General features: G+C 38.1%; 1 pseudogene; it reads left to right on the forward strand.

Moving 5' to 3' along the window:
- Positions 1–19,856: 19,856 nt before the first annotated feature.
- Positions 19,857–26,704, forward strand: part of LOC131737222 (radial spoke head protein 9 homolog) — a 33,556-nt pseudogene continuing 26,708 nt past the window's right edge.

Consider the following 26,704-nt stretch of genomic DNA (forward strand, 5'->3'; position numbering starts at 1 on the left):
AAATCTAATTATTATTTATGGCATGGGCATTTTGTTTTACTATAACGAAAATGTGTCCAATTACTTTAGGCAGTCTTCTAGTACTGTCTGCTCCCTTGTTAAATTGGGAAACAAACAACAGATTTTTATTTACCAGGAAACACGGTTGTGAAGTACGAAAGTACGAAATGATAAAAAAAAACTTGGATCGGGGACATGTTTTGTTTGTTGCATTTTGTTGATGGAGCGCCATCCGAAAGAAATTCGCACCTGCAGTACGACTACTAATTTATTGTTTACCATCACAAGACATTTTATTTAGCTTTAACATCCTATTTTAACGTATCGAGATAACATACAACCTTGTCTTCTGTTCTGTCTCAAATTCGAACAATAAGACAGAAAACTAGAAGAGAAAGTCGACGCAGTGTCAAGAAGCCTTCTCGGCAGTCATTTACGGTTTGTTTGTCAGACTTAGCAACAGTAACTAGGGTAGGCGGAGCTACTCTCACACGCGCACACAGCTGCTTAAACACCCCATTGCTCCTCCTCTATTGGTGGAACACGGAACGTCACATACTCTCAATCTCTTGCAAGCTGGAGAAGGCTAATTGGGTGAGAGGGAAGCTGACAGGATCGCGGGCTAATCAAGAAGGCACAGAGAGAGAAAGTCGGCACGATTGAAGCGGACACGAGCGGCTGTTCTTGCTTTACTCAGAGATGACAGTTTGAGAGACCTCTGTGGCTCACGAGTGAGAGTATACATTACTGTAGTTATAAAGTTATATATTATTTTAGATATAAAAATTTTTTATCATGCAGCTTTTTGAACATACCAATTTTTTCAAAGACATTAAAAAAACACCTTTTTAAATACCGTGTTTTGCCAATTTGGTCTGATTTTTAAGTGTTGCGATTCTCTTCCCGCTATATAAATATGTAACCCGTCTACTCAAGCCTGATATATGCCTGCAGGCTCGAATTGAAAATCCCTGTAGACCCTGATCGAAGTGGGGTTACATTTGGAGGCATCGCTGGGATAGCAAACAATTTTTCAAGTCTGAAACCCTGTTTGACTGTGCACATTTTATTTAAAAAAAAATAAAAAAATAAAAAATCAAGACATTTTACAGACATTACAGCATTTGCAATTGATCAAATAGGGCAAATAATCAAGCCAGTTCTCATTACTGCTTATTCGCCTACTGTTTGCTACATTATGGAAGCTGTAAGACTGACTGAGTGGTGCAAGTTGGAAAGCTTGGACCCAGCCAAAGCTGTCATGGTGGCTGGGGTTTCAGAAGACAAAAATACTGACACCATCTCTGCTGTATTGGAAGACCTCAAGCTATTTGGAAAGGTCAGGGTGAGGTCAGTGCTGCGACAACCGACAACTGGGGACTGCACAGCTCTGGTGGAGTGCACCACCGATGTCACCATCCTGACTGTGCCCTCTGAAGTTAGGAACACAGCTGAGGATATTTGCTGGAAACTATTTGCTTTGATGGAAACTGCTGATCCACCAGTTGCAACTCCAGCACATTCTAATGATTTTGAAGATAAACTACATGTCTTTTTAGCATCTGAAGGTCGAACGGTAGAAGATGTACAGCGATTAGCTGCTGCAACTGCTGGAACCACCTCCACGCCTGAAGTCCTCATTGAGGCAATGGGGAAAGTGCTAAAAGAAGCCATGAAGCCTCACTATGAAACCAGTCCATATAAAAGACTGCGACCATTCAGTGGAACTGTCCCCACCCCTGCAGGTGAAGATGATTTCGACTCCTGGTTAGACCATGCAACTCAGATGTTACCAGAGTGGCAGTGCTCAGACCAAGAAAAACAAAAGCGATTTTTTTGGTTGAGAGCCTAAAGCCTCCTGCTGCTGAATTGGCCAATGCTCTGAGCCAGTTGTCCTGATGCCCCAGTGACTGCTTATTTAGAGATCCTTGAGAATAAGTATGGCACTGCTGATACTGCAGAAGACCTTTACTTCAAGTTCAAGGGTCTGAAACAAAACCCTGGTGAAAAGGTGTCCGATTTCCTCCTGCGCTTGGAGAAGCTACTCTAGAAGGTTGCTAGCCGTGGAGTGGCGAAGAAACGACTCCCTCTATTGAGAGTGGAGCAGTTAATTAAAGGAGTCATAAATGATGATTTGATAGTTGTCCATTTACATCTCCAGGAATGCCGGGAAAACCCACCTTTTTTTCCTGACCTGTTAAAGGAAGTGCGGGAAGAGGAAGAGAGGGAGGCGGAACGTAAGGCCTCTAAAGTGCCGATAGCCACCACCCACCCGTTGGGAGGCACTATTCGGGAAAAGGAAAGCACATCATTAGAGCAGCGGGTTATGCAACAGCTACAGGATATGCAAGCACAGATGATGAAAATGCAAGCTACCCTGAAGGCTTTCCAGGATAGCGGGAAAGGAGACCCTTTGAAAGAGACCTCAGCTCGAGGGCCTGTGGGGAGACCATCACCGTGGAGTGATGACATTTTCTGTTAGCGGTGTGGGAAGACGGGTCACAAAGCACGTGGGTGCCAACACCCCAGCAACCGCGAAGAAGTATCAAGGCGCTTTACACAAGCCAAAGAGCAGTGTTCTTCATCCTTTGTTCAGGAAGGAGCAGTGCACCAGTTGGGAATATCCCCAGAGGCCTTGCCTGATGTTTATGTGAACACTGTGGCACTTGGTTTTTCCCAGCTACCCCAGCTAAGTCAGCATGACATTCATACTGCTCAGAGAGATGACCTCATCCTCTCAAAAGTTGTAGCTGCCATGGAAGAAGGGAAGAAGCCAGTTTCTGTGAAGAACTCTCCTTGGGAAGAAACTTTGATGTTGACCTTGAAAGATGGAGTTTTGTATCGATGCCCGAAAACAAACTCCCAGTTTGTAAGGCAGCAGTTGGTTTTGCCAAGTAAATATCTTAAAATGGTTATGAAGTCCCTGCATAATGACATGGGACACCTGGGCATTGAGAGGACCCAAGATCTTGCCCGTACTCGGTTCTTTTGGCCCAAAATGGCTGCTGACATTGAGCAACACTGAACATCATGTTCTCGGTGTGTATAGCGTAAGACATTGCCTAAAAGGGCAGCGCCATTAGTCAATATCACCACTGAAGCCCCCTTGCAATTAGTATGCATTGACTTTTTGAGCTTGGAGAACGACTGCAAAAATATTGGAAACATTCTGGTGGTCACAGACCATTTTACTCGTGCATGTACTGTGGCAAGAGTTTTGTGGGAGAAATTCAGCGAATTCATTCAGATCAGGGGAGAGATTTTGAAAGCAGGTTACTGCGTGAAATGCTGAGCATTGTCGGAATCCGAAAATCTCGAACAACCTGTTACCACCCACAGGGAGATCCACAACCGGAACGATTCAATTGAACCTTGCTTAATATGTTAGGGACCCTGGATCCAACAGAGAAGACAAAGTGGAGTCAACACGTGGCTCATTTGGTACATGCGTACAATTGCACCCGAAATGATGCCACGGGCGTTTCTCCCTATTAATTAATGTTTGGAAGGGAAGCTCGTCTCCCTGTTGATCTATGTTTTGGAGTGTCCCCGGATGGAACCACTGCCGAGGATTATCTTCAGTATACTGTTAAATTGCGAGATCAGTTGAAGAAGGCCTACAATTTAGCTTCCGCCACAGCTGCTAAACGAAATGAAGGGAACAAAGTTTGTTATGACCGGGCTGGTGATCGTGTTCTATTGAGGAACTTGGGACTGCCTGGAAAGCATAAGATAGCTGATCGGTGGAAACCTGAACCTTACCTGATTGAAGAGAAGCTGCCTGGTATACCAGCATACTGCGTCAGACCTGAATATGGAAGAGGCGTGCAAAAGACTCTTCATCGAAATCACTTACTGCCTATAGGACAGTTGGAAGGGAGAGCAATTACTGCCCCAGTTTGAAAAAACAAGGCACCAAGAACTCAAAGTTAGTAGTTCTGAGCTACCCTGAGCCAACTCCTTTGAGGTTTGAAAATGTGAGTCCTGAAATACTGCAGTTGAAAGATGGCTCACACATGCCTACAAACATTGAGGGAAATGTTGCTGCAGGTGAAAATAGAAACACTGGTGTGTTAAGTGCTCCTGATTTCCCCCATTAAGATATTCCGATGATGTCTCGCTCAGACCGAGAAAAAGTAACACCCAATGCTGATGTTGCAGAACAGGCAGCTCAATCAGAGGCTGCCAAGACGGCGCAACCTGAAGTTAGTGGTGATGTCTCAGTTGAAGATCCAGTGAGAGCCAAGAGAACCATAAAGCCTGTCATCGGACTCACTTATGATAAGCCTGGGATTTCTTGCACTACCCCTTTGCCTATAGCACATAGACAACTCACGGTTTTCACTAACTTGATACATACCTGGTGGAGAGTGACGCCTGTTCCTAGTGTCATGAGAGTTTCTACTGGGGAGATATTGTAAATTAATGATGTATCTTGTGTTGAATCACTACCCTAAAGCATTAACATTGCTGGTGTTAACTAGAAGATAGGATGTACACCCTATGTTGAGGAAGTTGGAGATTGCAACCCTATGGCTTTTGGGGTTAAAGGCTTGTTGGGACGCTGAGTTTCCTGCTGAGGGGAGAGTGTAACCCGTCTACTCAAGTCTGATATATGCCTGCAGGCTCGAATTGAAAATCCCTGGAGACCCTGAGCTTTCAAGCGTATCACGTGGACCCTGCATGCATGGAGACTGACTTTCAAGCATATCACGTGGACCCTGTATGCATGGAGACTGACTTTCAAGCGTATCACGTGGACCCTGCATGCATGGAGACTGACTTTCAAATCTATCACATGGACCCTGTGTGCACTGCAGGTGACAGTGATAATAAAGACCTCCTCTTATTGTGATTTATGCTGTCATTCAAACTGCTTACCCTATAAGATTGCAGAAAATGTTGCTTTTTTGACTGAGGGGGCAGAGTTAGAGTGCGTGCAGCCTGAAGCGGGAGAGAGACAAAGGGAGTTGAGAGAAGACGCAAGAGAGAGCGAATGTATTAGAGAGTAGTTGCGCTAGTGGATTAAACAGTAAATCGAGAACCTTTGACTTAGCGGTTTGCCAGGTTGAGACGTATGGGTTACAGTTTACTGTTTAGAAAGAAGAAAAAAAATAGACAACAACTTGGAGTTTAGCCAAACCTTAATTCTGTCCTCTTCTGTCTGTCTTTCCAACTCTCTCTTTTAAATGTATATATAATACTAATACCTATCTAACTAATTTAATTTAATTATTTAAAATAATGTAACTAATTTAAAATTATAATTATCTGTCCCAAATTATGTCTCTCTTGCCTCTGCTCTCACCAACTCGCCGTCTTCTGAAAACTGCTCTGAGCGTCTCTTCGGTTGACCGTTTCCACTGCAAAGTCCAGCTTACTTCTGTCTTCTTGTAAAATCTTTGCGATCGGGGCAATTATCTCGGCTCGGGTATCTTTGTTCTCCTTTTCAGGGTAAAAGGAAACTCGCAAATCCCATCTCCGTCAATAGCATTCCAGTTAGAACATCTTTCTTGTGTGGCTGTGATCTGTTTCACGAGAACACCCACTTTCTCAATAGTTGTATTAACTTTCACTCCCAATCCCTTCATTTCTTCACAAACAAAATCAAAACTTTTTGATAAATTTGCGATCGACAAGAATTTCAACTGCAACAAACCGGGATCCAAGACTGTTAACTGCTCTCAAAATGTCAGCATTTGAGATATTGTTTGACTCAGACATATCCCTGTCTTCAACTGTTTTCATTTTTTATAAGCCGGTGATTTAGAAGGGGTTACAGACAGTGACCATCCAGCACACTCTACATCAGATGTATCTACTGTAATATGTGAGGTCACATCAATATCATTTGCAAGCACAGAATTATAGTTATGCAACTCTGCAATGCAGACCTCTTGAGTTGAAGGCTTGTTTCTGTCTTTGACACCACTATACATTATATACTTTCCCTTTGACATTGTTATTTCTCTCATTTATTTATTTATTTATTTATTCATTTATTCATTCATTCATTTTACTTTTATTGTTTTCCTTTCCAGTCAAAAAAAACAACTAAATAATATTGCCAAAAATAATGTTTTTTTTGTAGTCAAGGAAATACTTACAAAATGGTCCCAGCGGTATCTCAATGATACAAATTTTAAATCTGTATATTTCTAATCAAGAAGGATTTGTAGGGAAATGGTGAAAATCCCAAAACCACCTGAGAGATCAGATACAGAGCTTTCATATAAATACTGCCAGCTATCGCTTGAAACCTAAGTTTGACCTTGGTAGAATGTCAGCTTTGGTTACGACGCTGACTGTAACATTGCAACGTTTATGCTTGAATTCAGCAGTTTATTAGCACAGGTCAAATAAACAATTAAGTACTATGCCAAAGCAAAACAAACTAATAAAAAACTATCTCTCTGTGCTAAATTCCAGTCTACGTCTTGCTCTCTCTGAGACAGACTCTGTCACTCGCAGTCTCGCACAACCGCTCAGTAGCCAGCCATGAAAAATCACAGAGGCACTTGCCCATGCACTGCGGCTAAGCAACGTGTAAGAGAGCGTAAATAAACAATTATTTGTATGATTTTAACCGAGGCCCGTGCCTCGGATGCCACAGAGCTGGCTACGGCCTTGGTATACATTTTTGTTTACATCACGGTCTGGTTTTACTCGTAGTAACGCCCATGTTCCTGAAATTTGTGAAATAAAAGGTACTGTATTAACAATACTACAATAATAATAGTAATACAATCAGTTTAATTTACAGTGTTTTGCTGTGAAACATCTACATGAGCTTTTAAATCCCCCAAGTCCTTACTTTTGCATTTAAAAGCAGAATAAAAAAAAGAAAAACAATTATCAACAGCTTCTGGTGCAAAATGCATTATTGTAGGCAAGCATTAAGATCAATTGCTGTCTCATTATGACATTTTTGTTTTATTTTTGTGGTCTGGTATTCAATAGGTAGGTGTAGGTGACCCTCAATTATTAAAAATGGCTTGTGTACAAAGACATAGCAATTACTTCGTTTCTATATCTGGTTTATGGCAGTCCTGATTTCATAATTATACAGTATGCCTGAACATCATCTTATTATATATATTTTTAAAGGAAGGCAATTGAGAAATCTAATTTGAGTATCTGTGCTCAAATGGTTCTGTTTGTCTTACAATTCATTTCTTTACTGTACATTCCTTTTTTGTAGTTAATAATGCTTGTTTTATCCACTGTGGTCAGCATTACCTGTGAAGAAGTTACTCGCCAAACATGGCACAACCTGTACATTTGGCAGTAGACATAATGGGAGCTAACGGGGAGAGTGGGACTTGAAGAATTGACTTATATGTGACTGTAGAGTGTATAGTGCGTATCATGAGATTATGATGGGTAATTCTGATGAGTTTAGCGGACTATGTGAAGTACAGTAGAATCATTTTCCAATTGATTTTCAACAAATTCAAATGGTTTAAACGTGCGGTCCAGTGGTTAAAGAAAAGGGCTTGTAACCAGGAGGTTATGGAAATTACATTACAATTATGTTTAAGTAATATAATACAAGTGAATAAAGATTTTTTTTAAAAAAGAATTCTTAAGAAGATTTTTTAAAAATGCAAACTTGAGGAGAATGTTGGATTTACTATAAGAGGATACTTTTTATCTTTAACTGCAGTTTCTAGTAGTTCAAAAGGAAATAGAACAAAATATTTTAGAAGAAAGCCAGGACTCCTATTATTTGTCTAACGTTACCCACATGCTTAGTGCACTGTAGTAGAACTGTTGAGCAAAAACACAGTAGATTTTCAAGTCGCTAGGAAAAGACATTAGTGGCAGCAGTAAGTTTCCATCTTGAATGAGCTGTATTTAATATGTATAATCCTAGGATCAAAGAAAAGTGCTGTCGTTTTCTAAGTCTTATTATTATTAAAAGTATTTGTAAGTAGTACCAAAGGCAAAAGGGATCGTCTTTTCATACAGGTTTTTAAAAAAGAGAAAACATAACATAGTAAATGCATTTTTTAAATGGAATTGTTGTATTGTTAAGTAGCCCTTATGAAAACTCCCTCTACTTCTTTCCACATACATCTTTGAATTAAAGTTTGATGTGGGTGTAGTATTACTTCAGCAATCATCTGGTAACACTTAAAAAAACAAAACAAAAAACTATCTTAAGATTGAGGCCTATGTGGTCAATGTTCTCATTTAAAGGTCTGGGAAAGTTAAGGTTTCATGTAAACAGCTGCATGGCCCTTCAACAATTTCCACACCGCCATTATTTCAATTGTAACTTCAGTGAAGAAGTAAACCACCAATAGTTTCAGACTTTCCCTTGTATGGCTGAATGTTGAACTGAAAGCCTTCATTAGTGGCCATAGGCACCTACTTTTCTAGTATATTTATGGTGCCTATTTTTTTTTATTAAAGTTACAGATGCAAATCTTTGATGTTATTTTCTACTCCCAGATTTGTCAACTGTATTAGTTGATTGTATGTGACCTTCCATAAAACGTTTGCTACTGACAGATTATTTGGCATAATATAATTTTAATATAAAGGGCCAGACCTCCCCGACCCACACTGACACGTGAAAGGTCTGGCTATGCTAGTTGTTCATCATCACCATCATAACTTCGAATCACTATTTGCCATGGATAGCAAGTAAACTGTATTCACATAAAAACTGTATGATGGGGATACTGCATTACTTTGCTTTAGTCTTTCAATGGTGATATACACTGAAACATACCTATAAACTAGTTCCTTATTATCTCTAGCCACTTGAAACTCTGAAATCAACTTGGTTATGTAAGAAAAGTAATTGGCAATCTGTTTCTCTTCTAAAAGGTTTTGTACTATATCCTTTTGAACTAGAGTAATGAGACCATAAAATGATGGCACTTAAAAGGGGCATCATCTTATGACATGTGCACAGCAGGAAAAAGGCACTTGTTGTATAGCACACAATGTTTAGTTGCAGTTATACTCTGCATCCAACATAAAAGCGAGTCACTAATTATATCATATAATAACCTACCTTACTATCCTGATGTCTAATGTTACTGCTGAGTGAAGCTTTTCATGCCTTCAATGGCTGACAACATGCGTACAATCATTCATCTATGACTAAGACTGTATTTTTTTCACGGTTTGCATGGATATCTTGAAATACCTACTTTTAGATCATGAAATACTTTTTCACCTGTGAGAAAAATACCACCCTATCCATAACTGAACAGCATTTAAACCACCTCCTCTGCCTCCACAGTCAGGAACATTTACTGATTCTGTAGATTTTATAAATGTTTTACATAACTTTTGTGTTCCCAGTGACACAAGTTGCGAGTGTTTTGGAAAGAACTGAAAACTTACAATTTTGTGTTAACGTTAATTAGTACATAAAGGTTTTATGTACAAGTGGCATTGCCAAAGCCTGTATACTGCAGTTTACTAATAGGTTGTGCCTCTGTCTGTAACAACCGGCCGTGTTGGTGTATGAAGAGCAGAGTAAATAGTTTCAAGAGTAAAGCTCCAAGGTGAACTCTTTAGATTTTCTCAAAAAATGTCAATGCTGTTTTTTCTAATAAAATATTGTCGGAAAAAATAACTTTGGTTGATGGCTCTTACCTGGGGAAAACATTCACCTCCTCAATGCTGTTTAGAAATACAGTGCAAATAAGCGTAGGTTCTGGTAAAGTTTGTGGTTTTCAACTGAATTTGTTTTTTACAAAATGAATAATATTATGCTATGGCTTCATTTTGTAATTGGTTATTTTCCAGTTTTACTTTGTGAGATGTTTGATCGAAATAAAAGTGCATTCTCAAAATAATATTTTCATTTATTCCTGAAAACCGTTGCTACCTGCCCCCCCTCCCCCCCTCCCCCCCTCCCCCCCTCCCCCCCTCCCACTCCCACACTCAGAAAGGCTCAGGCGCGGTTGACTTGTTTCATGTCATTTTATGAGCTAAACATCCAAAAACTGAGACAAGTTGCAGCTGATATTTCTCAATAAAAACATGTAATATATATAAAAGCTCTCTTTGTAAGAGGGATACAAAGACTAACATCAAGACAAAACATCATAAGACAAAACATCATAAGGCAAACAGTTATCAAGATCAAGGTTTGTACAGAGAAGTAAAGAGCAAAGCAAAATGAGGAGGAGAGTCGTGTCTAAGAAAGGTCTAGAGACCAGATGTTATTCATTTATTGTCTAATATGGCAATGTTACCTTTTGATGATAATCAGGTAATGTGTGTGTGGCTTAGCATGTTGTACGAAAGCTAAACATTGCTTTACTGTGTGCAAGCACTGTCCATAAAGAGATAAAAAGAAATTAGGCCTGTATTGAACAGATGCGTGTGGTGTGCCAAGAAAACGATATTCTGCAGATAAGTGCACAGCTTTTGATTGTTATGTAACATTGAGGCATAGGGGAACAGAAAGCATCATACTGTGTAAGGGTGATTCTTCACAGAATAATTAAAATCCAAAGTGATTCAAAATAGAATCTACCTGTTCATATGTTTACCTCAGTTATTACAAATAGGAAACTATTACAACAGCGACTGATTTATTTTATAATATTTACATTTTAAACAATTTTCTTGAGGATCTTACAGAAAAAGTCAGTACCATTAACAAGACGAACAAATTTCTAGCGAACAAATTTCCATCAAACTTGATTCTGGTGAACAAACAGCTGTACGTAATGACATCAGAAGTTTAAAAAAATGGTTACCGCCAGTTACTCAGTTTGTATCATTACGACTAACAAAACAAGAACACCATGGTTTAATGACACGACTCGTAAGCTGAAATGTGAGGGTCACAAACTGGAACGCAGGTGGAAGGGTACTAATCTGCATGTTCATTACACTGCATGGAAAAGCCATCAAGCTAAATACAGGAAGGCTCTGTCCCAGGCTAGACCTTCATACTATTCCAATCTGATTGAAACAAATACAAATAATCCTAGGTTTTAGATTTTAATTCCATAGATAAATCTACCTTCTAATACTTCTACCTTCACAATTGCCTCCTCTTTTAGCTGCAATGACTTCTTAAAGTTTTTCCAAAATAAAATACTTGACATTAGAGATCAGATTTTACAGACCCCTTCTATTATAGACCATTCTTCTGAACCTATTAGACCTGATAGAGCGACGTTGGAGACTTTTTGTCTGATTACCTTACAATACCTGGCAGCATTAGTTCTGCACATGAGACCACTACTTGCTCCAATCCCTACAAAATTATTAAAATATGTCTTCTGTGTTATTAGTACAAGCATTTTAACAATTATGAATGAATCACTTTCCTCTGGTATAGTTCCCTCTGCATTTAAGGTTGCGGTGGTAAAGCCCTTGCTCCAAAAAAAACCTTGACCCTAGCCCTTAGCAACTATAGGCAAATATCCAATCTGCCATTTGTATCAAAGGCTCTAGAGAAAGTTGTTGCTAATCAATTACACAAGTTTTTAACTTGTAATACTGTATTTCAGTCTGGATTTCGTGCTACACATAGCACCAAGACAGCCCTTGTTAAGGTACTAAATGATCTTTTGATAAGCTCTGACTCTGGCTTTCCTTCAATTTTAATTCTCCTAGATCTTAGTGCATTGTCTTGAAAGTTTATTGGGTTTGTCAGGAGGTGTTCTATCTTGGTTTAGGTCTTATCTTTCTGATAGCTTCCAGTTTGTCTCTATTGGGTAGATGAAGTCTGATTTGTCAGAAGTTGCCTGTGGTGTTCCGCAGGGCTCTATCTTAGGTCCTGTGTTGTTTTCACTATATATATGAGCTGCTATTAGGTGATATTACCCACAGGCATGGAATGAATTTTCATTGTTACGCAGATGATAGCTATACTTGTCTTTGGATCCAGGCAATCAATCTACTAAATTAGAAATTTGGGGGTCATCTTTGATCCTGATCTATCATTTGAGAATCAAATTTGGAAAATTACTAAAGTATCATTTAGATGACGCTGGGCTCTAGCTCATCCCCCAATTCAGCTATTAGGTCTAGGATGACCTGTGGAGTGAGACGATTACGCTTTATCCTCTAGCATCCCAAACAAAGTGACCCTGGGATTGAATATGCCCTTCTCCTCCGAATGTGTTCCTTCCCGCAGCAGGAAGTGTACCACAGCAGCCACCCTGAAGCCAATGACAGGTATCTGCAGGTGTGTGCTTTTATACAGCTCTTAATTATTTGCTTCTACAATGGTTTACACCTTGTAAGAGGTGTAAAGTTTTTGGAGGGTCAACAATTGCTTAAGTGCAAGGCAAAATCCTTATATATATCCAACACAATGTCAGCACTGTATTTAATGTATTATGCTTTTTTTAAAAAAATGTTTTATTGTATAGCATGTATTATGCATTTCTCTGTATTTAAAGTATTCTGGATTTTCTTGTTGATACTGCATCTTGTAAAGTGCTTTGTGATGGTGGTCCACTATGAAAGGTGCTATATAAAATAAAGATTGATTGATTGATATATATACATATCTCACAGGCAGAGGCTGTCAGCGGTATTGGCACTATGCTTCAGAGGTTCGCGTCCCACCTCCGCCTGTGAGAAACCCCTGCCTGCGGGAACCGCGATTCGCTACATTGGTGTCAGAAGTGGACACAGGTACCCTGGCATGCATTTGGAAGTTTGTAGCCTGGTGAGCAAGTCCGAGGGCGGACTTGAGGCTGGCAGAGGAGAGTGTAGTGTGCACAGGGGCAGGGGGTCAGGGCTGGTAGGTGACGCAATTAAACATTAAGACATAAGCCCGATACCAGCTCCTGCAAAGGAGCTGGCTCTTTTGTACTGTGGTATCGATGCTGTGCTTCAGAGCGGGAGTTCCCAGGTTTGCCTCCCAACTCCGCCCATAAGAAACCCCTGCCTGTGGGAACCACGGTTCGCTACAATATATTATGTTTGCGCCTGCTTAGTATCCAGAACCCACTCAATTTCATGCTCTTTTCTTCATTTGAATGCATTTCAATTTAATTTGAATGGATTAATGATAGCAAAGTGCAAATTTGAAAGTGGGTGCAGAACGCCAGATGAACACCATTCTTTACATACTCTGCATTTTTAATGGCCACTAACATCACTTTATGGCTGCTAAACACGATTTACGGACGCATTATGGGGGTTTTGCACCTGCAAATCACTTTACGAGTATCTTTACATCTAAGCCAAAAGGTTTTTATAAGCACAAGTTTGATAAATATAAAAGAAAATCAATTGTGATGGAAATGACACTGCTGTTTTGGTAATGACAAGAGCATTCTGGTTCACGGGGTGGAACTAGGCCATCTGCTGTGGTGATTTAAGACATGAAGTTAGTAACGTATAACATATAAAAGAGAGGTTCCGTCCTTCAAAGGCCCTACGCATATAAAGAGGGGCTCCATCATTGAGGAAACCCGACAAACAGGAGGGGTTCACCGTCTCTGAGATGACCCGACAAACGAAGAAGCTCGCGAACCAGAAAGAAAAACATTCATTAGTATTAATAACATGAAAAAAGGTTCCGGCTCTTCAATGGCCCAACATATACAGTAGGGGGGTTCCGTCGCTGAGGAGACCCGACAAACAGGAGGGGGGCCATCGTCTTTGAGGTGACCCGACATAAAAAGAGGGGCACTGTCTTTGAGGTTACCCGACATACGAAGAGGCTTGCGAACCGGAAAGAAAACAAGTTAGTAGATGTTAGAACATATAGAGCCGGGTGATCCGCCTCTTTCAAAAGCCCAACATAATAGAAGGGGGGTTCCGCCGCTGAGGAGACCCGAAAAACAGGAGAGGGGTCACTGTCTTTCAGGAGGCCCGACAAACAAGAGGGGTTCCACTGCTTGGGGCCCTCACATAAATAGAGGCATCAATACCTGAAAGAGAAAAGACAAGGGATCATGCATGCTATAGGAGGGATTTGGCTGGGGGTCCCCTCTGACCCACAGAGAACCCTCCTCTATGAGGTAAATGAAGTGATGCTTAACAAAGGGTTGGAGAAAGTGGAATAACTAACCCCCCAGAGGAGAACGATGGAAAAGGTGGTTTAAGATTCTAAAGCAGGAGGAGGGAGGAGGAGGAAACGAAAAAACACAAGACAACTAGAAGGAAGTGACTGAGGTTTAAATAGAATAGATCTAATTAGTGGAAGAAGATGATAGGGCACATGGGCCTAGTACCTCCCCCTGAACCACACCTAAAGGTTAACATTAATGACGCACAAACTTTTACTATGCAAAGTATGCGTGTTATGTTATGGTTTCTTTTTTTCCTGTTGTGGTTCTACTGTTATCATCACGCTCAAATAATCTTCTAATTACTTTGTCTTTTTCTTGACCAATAGCATTTCATTGTTTCTTTTGGTTGTGATGAAGACTTTGTGGCCTTCTTTCATTTGTTTTTCTACGTTGAGCGGAAAATCCAAATGCTATTTTTGCTTCTTTCATTAGCTTGTATTTCTTCAGGATCTTCCCATTGATAATCTTTGCAACTTGCCTTTCTTTTTCAATTTAGTTTGTCAATAGTTTGGTTAGATCCAAACTGCTGGATAGCTTTTGTTTTTAGAGAAGTGGCATTTCTAAATATTGCTGCTATTCTCTGACATATTTTCTTATATTTTTCACCTTTGTGCGTCATGTAGCATCTTCCTGGTTTTATAAAGCTCCTTATATACTTTTGCTCGATCTCTAACTTTTTTCCATCCTCTGGCAAATGCATTTTCTTAATTTCCCCCAGCTTTTTGATGGGCAGGTAGACATACATGCCAACAGTCCCTATATGGTCGGGACAGTCCCGATTTCCTAGCAAATGTCCCGTGTCCCGATGCACAGGAAGAAAGTCCCGATATTTACCCATAGAAAAAAAAAAAATTATTCTGCACAGTAGTTAGTGATAACCACACGCTGTGCTCTTCGTGCGGCTGACTCACCTGCTGATCACTAACTTATACAGCAGTGGGGCAGTAGTGTGGAGTAGTGGTTAGGGCTCTGGACTTGACCGGGGGGTCGTGGGTTCAATCCCAGGTGGGGGACACTGCTGCTGTACCCTTGAGCAAGGTACTTTACCTAGATTGCTCCAGTAAAAACCCAACTGTATAAATGGGTAATCGGATGTAAAAATAATGTGTAAAAAATAATGTCATTGTATGTAAAAATAATGTGCTATCTTCTAACAATTGTAAGTCGCCCTGGATAAGGGCGTCTGCTAAGAAAATAGATAATAATACAAAGGTAAGAATGCTTCATTATGTCTATTTTTACTGTCATGATGGCTGTGTCGTGTTGTGTTGGGGGGGGGGGGGGGGTTACATCTATTATATGATAATGAGTGTTTTTTGCATATGACCCCTCCCATGTGTATGATGCTGTAGCAGGGCGGTAGAAAAATGGGCAGGGCAAAACCCTGCTGTTTAAATGTATTGTTTATTTATTTATAGAACGGGGTCTCCCCCTCCGCCCCTGTGTTATTTTGTATTAGTGTATTATGATTATAATTATGATATATATATATATATATATATATATATATATATATATATATATATATATTATATATATTATTATTATTATTATTATTATTTATTTCTTAGCAGACGCCCTTATCCATAAATACATTTCAAGAATCACAGTACAAGTAATAATACAATTAAGAGCAAGATAAATACAATGACTTTGGTTCTAGCAAGTACAAGTATGACAAAATACGATTCAATAACAGAGCAGATAACAGTGTCAACGATAGTTACATCAGGATATAATTAAATACAAAATACTAGTGCTCAGCAGATGTCTACCTGCCCATCAAGAAGCTGGGGGAAATTAAGAAAATCCATTTGCCAGAGGATGGAAAAAAAGTTAGAGATCGAGCAAAAGTATATAAGGAGCTTTATAAAACCAGGAAGATGCTACATGACGCACAGAGGTGAAAAATATAAGAAAATATGTCAGAAATTAGCAGCAAAATTTAGAAATGTCACTTTTCTAAAAACAAAAGCATTTTTATTAGGCTACTTAGGCGTGATTCGGGCAAACCCATTTAAAATACATATTCATAATCTATATCGATAGGCCTATTTGTACTTGTCTTCCTGTGCACATTCCACACTAGCGGATCACACTTGCATTTTAAGTCGCCGGTACCCTATTGCTGCATTGACACTGAACGTAAAGTTCTAAATTTGTTGTTTATATAATACTAACTGTATATGTGACATTTCAGTCGGTTTAATTGAATGCATCAAACGTGCATTTATTATTATTATTATTACTATTATTATTATTATTATTTAAATATAGGAGTATCTTATTATGTGGTACTTTATTACACTTTATAACATTTTTATGAATAAAACAAATTCAGTCTCTTCAGAATATTTTGTTCCTCAACCATAATAAATGAGAAAAAAGGAAAAAGGTGCCGCATATTTAAATTCAGCATTCTCAGTCTACCTAGAAATGTATAATTGCTTAATATTGTGTATCAATGATACAATGTAATGCTATAATGTACATAGTGCAATTGTCAATTTTATATAATAATTATTCTTTTACATTTTAGTGATGCCTTTCATTTGAGTCACTGGGTTATGCGGGTCTACAGTACCTTACACTGAACATGAAGCGCAAAATGCTTCAAAAGGCTTCACTTTGCATTTTAATAATTTTCAGACGTCATTTCAGAGAATAACGGAGCTGTCTTTGTTTTAAAATGTGCTGTATAAACGTAGGATGAGCAAGCGTACTAAGTTAGTCTACCTGAACAGGATCAACTCACGTCCGATTTGGTACGATACAGTTTAGTCAAATTTAGCGGATGATCCACCTATGGTGATTGTTGACTGGTATGCTGCAATCGAGATTACAAGTGCACTAACCTGCTTAATCCACTAGTTAGAAGCATCAAGTGGACTAACTTTGGTACACTGCAATCGACCCCAAAAGATCAAGCTCCCTCCATCAGCTCATTGTGCTTTCTTATTGGTCATTTGCATGTGACCAAATTAAATAAAGCTCAATAAAACTTTATTGTTCTGTCATTTCTGCTTTGTGATGGTAATGACAACAAAACAAAGGGAAATAAAAAACTCACATCGTTCAAACCATTCATACAACATTAAATATTTTATTAACTGTAAATACAAACACACAGAAAAGTTACATCAATGCTACATTTTCACAGAAAATGTACAAAATAAAACAAAAAAATAAAAAAAGGGCCCAGCACAAACCTATGACATGAATATACAAAAGCATAGAAAAAGAATATAAAAACACCTATTATTGATAAGCTATTATTTGGCCTAGATCCACAAACATTCTTCTATTATTTGGCAAACCAAAAATGTATAATGAACGCATTTAAAAAAAATATTGCTTTGGGAAATTGAAAGGCCCGTAATTGAAGAATCACCTGTAAATGACGCCAAGAAATCTGATTTGTCTACCCTGAAGAATATAATGTAATGAATTAGCAATGCAGGAACAAACAGCTGCAACAGGAATCTTCCAAAACAATAACTTGTTTATTGTTACAGCAGGGTAGAGCAGGTTACAGCAATTCTGCAGACCCTACAGCAATGTAATACAGGGAGAACAGTAGCGTCCAATCAAGAGGCTGTCTGTGCATACTTCCCCTTGTTCCTGTCAGGTGCGCCCAACGATCCCCTGAATCCCTTGAATCCCTTGCCACGCTGGGCAGGGGTTATTGCTGGTGCAGCACTGCATGCATAGTCCAGAACAGTAAAACATCATGCTGCAGACAGACTAATTTATGTACACAGACAGCACAGCTGCAGAGAAAGTCCCAGCGTCAGCCCTTTGTTACAATAATAATAAGGAGATCTATAATACCATTAGCTTTAAGGTAATACAGGTGTCATTATAATTGTTTTTTTTTTTTTTTTTAAAACAGGGTCAGTTCTCATAAAACTATTCAACCACCCATACAACAAGTATACTGGGACCTCAAATGCCATCCAAACCAGAATGACTGGTTGATAGATTTTCTTCATTCTACCTACTAAAAATATTTTTATGCAATGGTAAGAGGTATAACAACATATACCAATCTTCTCTACCTGAAGTCACACTGACTCCACCCACAGCGCAGTGAGTGAATTATCACTAAGTTAAATTCACTATAAGATACATTTAATTTTGTATCCTGAATATTCATGAGCCAATCCAGAACGAGGCTAGTAGGGGTTAAAATCAAAACAATCATGGCGGCTAACGTTAGTTATAGCGATCGAAATCTGTCTTTTGTGCCAGAATTAACATTTTCAATAGTGGAAACTTACATTAAAAACTAAATCTAAGAACTCTGGACAAAAGCATTTTTCCAAGGGTGTACAGTACTACAAGGAGGTCTATGTACATGCGCTCAGTCAGTGGTGAGTTAATTTGCGATTTATAACACAACCTGAGCGGCATGGATTTATCACACTTGGTTGCAGTTTGTGAAGTCTAGACAGTAAGTGAAAGTAATCATGTACAAAGTCACTATCTATCAAAGTCGCTAAGTGACATTCTTTTGTAGAGTATTCCTATGCTTGAACTGTAAACTTTTAACAAGCGGAACTGCACAGATATAATACATTTTGTGACCCCCCTCCTGCTTTGACATTTTTGGCAGGACATTCCCCCTTCAGTCATCACTAAGAAATCTTTTTTTTAACACGGTTAGTTTGATTGAACAGCAGAGAAGTAATACACACTTCAGAAGAATATTTTAGGGATGACAAGTAATTAATAATTAATTGGTTCTCATTCCCAAAATAGTCTCTCAAGTGTGTGTAACTTTCTCTGCTGTTTTTAAATGTAATGTAATTAATTATAATGCCGTTCTGGCTTTTACCCCAAATCCAATGTAAATATAAAATTTTGGCTTGAATATTATGTATTTATGATCATCATCATCATCAATGGCTCATTGCAGTTACAAAGTAAAAAAAAATCGCTTTCTCTTAAAATTAATAATAATAATAATAAATAGATCAACAATGAACCTTGGTGTGAATTTAATGTGCCCGCAAGGTGGACACCTTCACTTACCATAGGAATTTCCCTTACGTTTTACACACGTAGTATCAAAAAATATGTAAGGCTCACAATAGCACTTGTTAAATTGGTACACAAAGATAATGGAAGGATTTTTGTAACCACTGTTGGTGCAGCCTGGCACTGAACACGCACGATGAAAGTGTACTCAAGACCTATCTTTTTTGGTTATCAGCCATTCTTCTTCGGGCCTTCAGGCCATCACTACTTTTTTCCGTCCTAACCTCGCCTTGGGGAATAGACTGTGACGCATGCATAATATTTGAAAGGGTCCTACAAATGTTTTAGTTTTTTTTTAAATATTACTATTTTACATGTAATACATTATTATTATTATTATTATTATTTCTTAGCAGACGCCCTTATCCAGGGCGACTTACAATTGTTACAAGATATCACATTATTTTTTACATACAATTACCCATTTATACAGTTGGGTTTTTACTGGAGCAATCTAGGTAAAGTACCTTGCTCAAGGGTACAGCAGCAGTGTCCCCTACCAGGGATTGAACCCACGACCCTCCGGTCAAGAGTCCGGAGCCCTAACCACTACTCCACACTGCTGCCCATGTAATTGAGTTTGAAATAATACCACAATATAAAACTTTAAGGAAAATACAAGCATAGTATTTGACACTGGTACCATCTAGACGAGTTACCAAGGGCTCTGTTTACCTTAGCAACTATCACAAACAACGCCTTGGGGAAGAAGAATGCTTTGTTCTTGTTCACAAGTCACGTTTTAAATTCATAATAACATATGTACGACTTTTTTAAACCTGTTACCTGAAGTGTACAATGGATTTTAGATGCCTACATTTCTCCTTGGACCTCGTTGCAGGCAGTGGTTTGGTTCTGTCCAGAACAGAAAGCAACCTTGCAGACTTCATTGGTAATTCTGAAGAGGCATTATAAATTTACCCGTGTTGTTTTCTGGGGGAAAATATTGGGGATAAAAGCCGACATAGGACATGACGAGGTGAGCGATAAACATACGATGTACAGGTAAGAAACAAACACATTTAAGAAGGTTTTAATTTCTACATGCTCATATATTTACTTTACATTAACATGCGAATTAGACACATGTTACAGGCTTGTTTCTAAATACAAATGTACCAACAAAAGATACAAAAAAGGACTCACGCTCAAGTAACAAAACAAGGCAACTCCACTACATGGAACAGAATAAGAAGCAGTATTATAGTGTTCATTTCTGCCACCTACTATAATTCCCCATGCTGGAGGTTTTTTTTTTCTTTCTATAACTCATACTAGTAATTTAGAAGAGGGAGAAAGATGCTGGATATCATGATTACCAAAATGTAATTGTTGTTGCTGTTGTTATGAAGAGTGTTGTACATTAAACTACCTTTGATTAGTCTTAGCCCTTGCCAAAATAAATAAAAACAATCTGGTTTTAACTAGCTATTGAAAATACGCTGTGCAGGTGGGTCTCAAGCAATAAAATGACAAATGTATTTCACACATTAACTGCACATTAAGCTGACATTTTACATATGTGATAAAATAACATTATTTTAATTACAGGGGGCCCTGGTTTATTTGACATTGAGCCAATTGGCTTTTTGTTTCTTCCAGTGAACGTGCTGCAAAATATAGACACAGTTTATATTTTATTTTAAGCACAAGGGGCTGCTGTTGTATCAGATAATACCAATCTACAGTTTGTTTTGCTATACTATGCCAAAATATGTAGACATACAACAGATTATCTGGCCATTCTGTACAATATGTAGCCCACAAGAACAAAAACTAAATGTCAGTCATAATTATTATAGATATGTGACGGGTTTCTGTACTGTGGCATTTGTATTGCTATCTTTTCATGATGTGCAATACAGTATTGTTTATGAAGTTATTAAAACATTCATATATGGACACTCCACATGCCATTATTTTCCCACTACAATCTGTGTGATAAAATTGTTAGGCCTATTTCCCATACATGCCCCCTTTATATTACACTCTTGCCAGTAACAGAGTCTTAGGAAAGCATATTAAAATTCCTCATATCCGGTGTACTGGGCGAGGTGTGTTATGATTTTGTATAGTTTATTAAGTCAGCAAGTAATATTATGGATCTTTTGACAGGCTATAGTAGCAAGCAGGACTTCCCAAAATCCTAAATAAAGTACCCTACCCATGGTACACTCAGTCTATTACTAATAATATTGAATCATTTATTACATTAAATCATGGACACATTAAAGAACAAAAGGAACATAGTGTAACCTGTGCTAATTTAAGTTCAGGAAATTATATGACATGTGGTAGAATAAGCCCTCCCAAACATGAAACAATTTGAACATTCAAGACCCTATCGTGAAGTGCTAAGCAAAGGCATTTGTGTGAGGAATAAAATAACTTTAAAAGTATTGCAAAGAAAATTTGACTTCAAATTAGTGGCCTCAGTTTTTTCTGTTGCCACCCTTGCAACAAAATGCATTTAACAAAACATCTAATTTAAACAGTGAGAAACATTCTGAGGTTTAATGGGTTGTGAAGTATTTTATTTAGCCCTCAATGGCTGGGTTTACATGCACGTGAAAATCGACTCTACAGTCATGACTGTGTGACGTTGTCACGTGAATACATTGTGAAACAGCAAAAGGACGTCCTTTGGTCAGTGCAACTTTAAGGGCAGGGTCAATCGCTTTCTCACGATAAAAATAGCTGCAAAAACCCATGTAAACCTGAGCAGGAATCGTGCTTGTGGCTCACGAGATTTCAGCAGTCAAGAGACAGTTCTTCTGACTTAATCTCACGTAATCTTCAGTAGAAAGGCCATACAAAACACACACACACACACACACACACGCACGCACGCACACACACACACACACACACACACACACACAATGTACATTTATGGACTTCTTTAACACTAGAACCGCCGCGGTTATACTCATACCTACAACCGCTGACGGCAGTCATTATCACGGTACATTTTAAACATCATCAATATTAAAATGAAAGACAAACTATCGGATACAACTGAAAAGTTTTATTCAAGCACATCATATCAAACATTTGCAAAGTCGAAACACATATTTAAATGAACAATTCAACATAAAAGGGGTTATTTTCTAACTTAAAACATGTTAAGCACTACTTCAAAAAATGAAGAACTATAATAAAATAAACATTTCAAACGAAACTAGTGTCTAAACAGGTTTATGTACATACAAAACTGTAAAAACAAAAGTAGTTTTTAATCTAAAACAAAAGTAACATGTTTTCTCTTGTGTGTGTGTCACTCGCAGCACAGAATCCAGGTTGAGCTGCTGAAGCTATTGTAAACTACTAGAACAAGACATAGGGCCTATATTTAAACTGTTTTATAATTATACATGTTACAAAATGAAGAGATATCATTTACTTGTTGCATTTATATAAAAAATGAACAGTTATTGTTTACTTGTTGCATTTACTTCAGAAAATGAATACAAAGAATAATGTAGTATTAGGCTATATTGTGTGCTTGACGGCAATTTATACATTTGTTTTACAACAGTCGCACACAGATAACATTTTGTAGTTGTACTAGTAAAAACAATTCTGTAGAAAAAAATATATAATGTGACATTAACTTGTATAGCCACTTGCTGTCAAGCATTGCATATCATAAATTCTACCTATACTGTACAGTAGAAAATAAAAATTTAGCCTACGCAATGTCAACTACAATAACATGAAATTCTTATTTTAAGCATACACTGCTTAAAAATGCAGCACAAATCAAATTGTTCACTTAATCAAAAAACAAGATGTCAAACATATAAAATTTTGTGTTACAAAATTCAGTCAGACTTGAATTTGTTACTTAACAAGACGGCACAATAATCAATTTCTGCTTCAAAATTTTTTGGCCAATGGCCTTTTTGAAGTACATTGTATAATTATCATCATCATCATCATCATCATCATAATAATAATAATAATAATAATAATAATAATAATAATAATAATAATAATAATGTAACAACCTGTCAGGCTGCGCTAACTAAGAGACTTGCTTTGCTGTTTGGACGCGGAGAGTGTTGAGCAGCACGTGGCATGCGAACACTCCAGAATCTTAGATATTCAAATACTGTTTTTAAAAAGTATCAGAGTAATATTCTACTCACCGTTGGATTTAATGTAGCATAAATTCTGTTCTGCTGCTCACAACTCGGCTATCCTATTGTCTTAGGATATTTTTTTTTTAAAAAGAAAATCCAAACACCTCTCTTTTGAGACATATTTACTGCAGGTTGATCGTGTTCTTGCGTAATTAATAGCGCTTCTGACCAAACATTAAATTTTGTGCTGGAAGAAACTGAAACATGAATATCGGTGTACGTTATCTGCTAAAATAACAAAAACTGTCGATTGCCGATTGTGTTTTTTTTTCCTTATATCAGTGACATCCCGATAGGCTACCGATTATCAGTGCACTCCTAGTTGTGACAACTGTTTAAATAACGTACCTGTAATTTTTCTTTGCATTGTAACATCCTGACAACTTTTTACACTTATAACTTTAGTCTATTTCAAAGCTCTTTTCAAAATTTCCGCTCTAGTGCACTGGGGTTTGAGATCTGTCCTCTAAAAAAACAACAACATGTGCTCTTTTCTGTTTCATACCTGTTTGACAATGTGGGCAATAATTCTAACACTATCAGTGCACTAGAGGGGACATTTTGAAAAGAGCTTTGAAACAGACTTTAAAGATATACGTGTAAAAAATTGTCAGGATGTTAACAATGAAAAGAAAAAATACAGGTAAGTTATTTAAACAGTTGTAGCAGCACGTGGGGACATGTAACACAATATTTTTTGGAACCCCGCAACTTACTCTTTAAGTTGTGTGACTGACAGTGAGCTTTCATTGGGTACATTTTGAGGCTGCTTTTTCCTATATGACTAACAAGAAAGTAAATGGTTCAGAAAAAAAAAATAGTTCTTTGTTGGTAGCCTTAGGGCATTCCAAATCATAAACTACTGCACATATTTAAATAGCATTTTGCATGTCTGCAAAGCTTCATTTTTATTACATGTTTCAGATCAATGTTTTCTGGCATTCCTAAAGACAAGATCCATTTATTATATATATCCCAATGGATTGCTTAGGTAAAACTGTATCAGATGCAGGGAAGCTAGCTCCTATTTCCACTTTGCTGAACCTGTTCACCTTAAGCAAAAATCTATTCTGGAAAAAGCTGACTTGGATCCATCAATTGACTTCATGGATTCACTGGAGAATGATATACTAAATGGTAATAATTAAGTTGAAAACTGCATTTTAAAGTATGTCATATTTCTACTATACAAGTGTATTGACCGTGGAAAAACAATTGAAACAGTACAGTATGGATAAAACTGGGTGAATCAAAACTATTTGGGGAAAGTGCTAAAGGACAAACAGTGTTAAAAAAAAATAATTCTGTATGTGTAGGAAACAAATAAGCAATAAAAAATATACAACCTGGAGATTTTGTATATCCAGTATTTTAGCCAATTGTAAACCTAAATGACCCTTGTAGGAAGTAGTGGTAGAACTCCACTTCTTTCAATTTGAAAGGCTCAGAGCCAGTTAAGCAATGTCACAGACCAGTAAGAAGCTGATTAAATTAACATAGAGCACTGCCCAGGGTTTATTATTCTTATCAATTCTATCCATATTTTACCCTTAAATTTGTTTCACAGATAAGTTTTGAGTCATAATATTGGACTGAATTGAGATATTACAATATGCATTTTCTGTTGGTTTTAATTGTATTCATTGCTCAGGAGATGGCCATTTATGGTCTGTATCTAATCAGTACTTGCAAGTAGTACTGATTTGGAACGTTGCCCTGTGATCCATCAATCTAGCCGAGGGGGACATCATGAATCTGTCAGAAGCTGCTGGTTCTGTATGAGGTTTGTGGTGACGGCTGTACCCCCAACCTGGTCCCCTGGGGCTGGGTGATTGGTTTGTTTCATTTGCAAGGAATAGACAAGAACATTGCATCAAAGCAATGCCAGCAAATGTATTTTAATATTACAATGTTTAATATTAATAGGACGAAAACACAATATACAGACACTGCAGTAACATTCCTTGATATGATTTTGCACTGTAACTGAACATTACTTGGGCTGCCCTTAAAAAAAAAAAAATCATTTCTGGTGATTAATTTAAGTTCAGCATTAAGACCCCGATCACAGTGACAGAGTTGCAGGTTACTGTTCTTTTCTTACAGCATGGACACTAAACTCAGTAATAATAAAACAGCTGGTTTCAGTTCTTTTATTCTGCAGAATGTTGATCCTGTAATCTGAGGTATAAGAAAACAAACATGCAATTGGAAAATACCCCTTTTGCGACTTATATTTAATAGGAGTTGGACTGAAAAACATCCATAGACATTTAACAGCAACCTGTAAATAACAATACAATCAGTGTGGTTAGGTAAATGGGTCTGAATGTCTTCCAAGTTGCAGTATTACTGTTGAAGTGAGATAAAGATAGGTTATTATCATAACCCTGGTTCCCTGACATAGAAATGTAACCATTACCTAATGGGTATTTATCCTAAAGACCCTGATAACCTGAATAAGATATATCAAAGCTGCATGTCAGAGCCTGTGACACAGTTGTGCCTGCCCCAGAGGGCATAACTGGACTGCAGACACAGATATTGTTATCATTTTTCCTTCAAGACTGCTGTAATCATGGACGCAATGACCTTGGAGGTTAATGGTTACATTTCTATTTCAGGGAACCAGGGTTATCATAATAACCTAACATTCCCTATCAAGTATGAAATGTAACCATTACTAAATGGGTAGAAATACCAAAGCTGTCGCAAGGCAATATTGCAGACCAGCTGCATCGTAAATGTCCCTGACAGATCCAACCTAGAAAAAAGCCCACGAAGTTGCCATGTCCCTGGTAGAATGAGCAGTGAGCTTTTCTGGAGAGGGAAAGTTGGCCAGCTCATAGACAGTCTTGACTGTGTCCGTAATCCATTTAGACAGCCTCAGTTTAGCCCTATGCCGCTGGAGCACTTTAAATTTGATCGTATATGATCGATGACCTTTCGTGTCATATCTCGGCCGTCCAATAACCAAACTTGTTTTTTTGTGTGTGGGTCACAGCCATGACTACCGGCCACGTCTCCATATACAGTGCCTTGCATAAGTATTCACCCCCCTTGGACTTTTCCACATTTTGTAGTGTTACAACCTGGAATTAAAATTGATTTAATTGGGATTTTTGCCATTTGATTTACACAACATACTTAACACTTTGAAGGTGCAAAATATTTTTTATTGTGACACAAAAGTTAATTAAACAAAAAAAAAAAAGACATTTGTTGACTCAGTATTCACCCCCCTGAGTCAATACTTGGTAGAAGCACCTTTGGCAGCAATTACAGCTGTGAGTCTTTTTGGGTAAGTCTCTACCAGCTTTGCACATCTGGATCCTGCAATTTTTGCCCATTCTTCTTGGCAAAATTGCTCAAGCTCTGTCAAGTTGGATGGGGACTGTTGGTGAACAGCAATTTTCAAGTCTTGCCACAGATTCTCAATCGGACTGAGGTCTGGGCTTTGACTGGGCCATTCTAAGACATTCAGGTTCTTGTTTTTAAACC

The sequence above is a fragment of the Acipenser ruthenus genome, chromosome 5 (genome assembly GCF_902713425.1).
Source record: "Acipenser ruthenus chromosome 5, fAciRut3.2 maternal haplotype, whole genome shotgun sequence".
Classification (NCBI taxonomy): Eukaryota; Metazoa; Chordata; class Actinopteri; order Acipenseriformes; family Acipenseridae; genus Acipenser; species Acipenser ruthenus.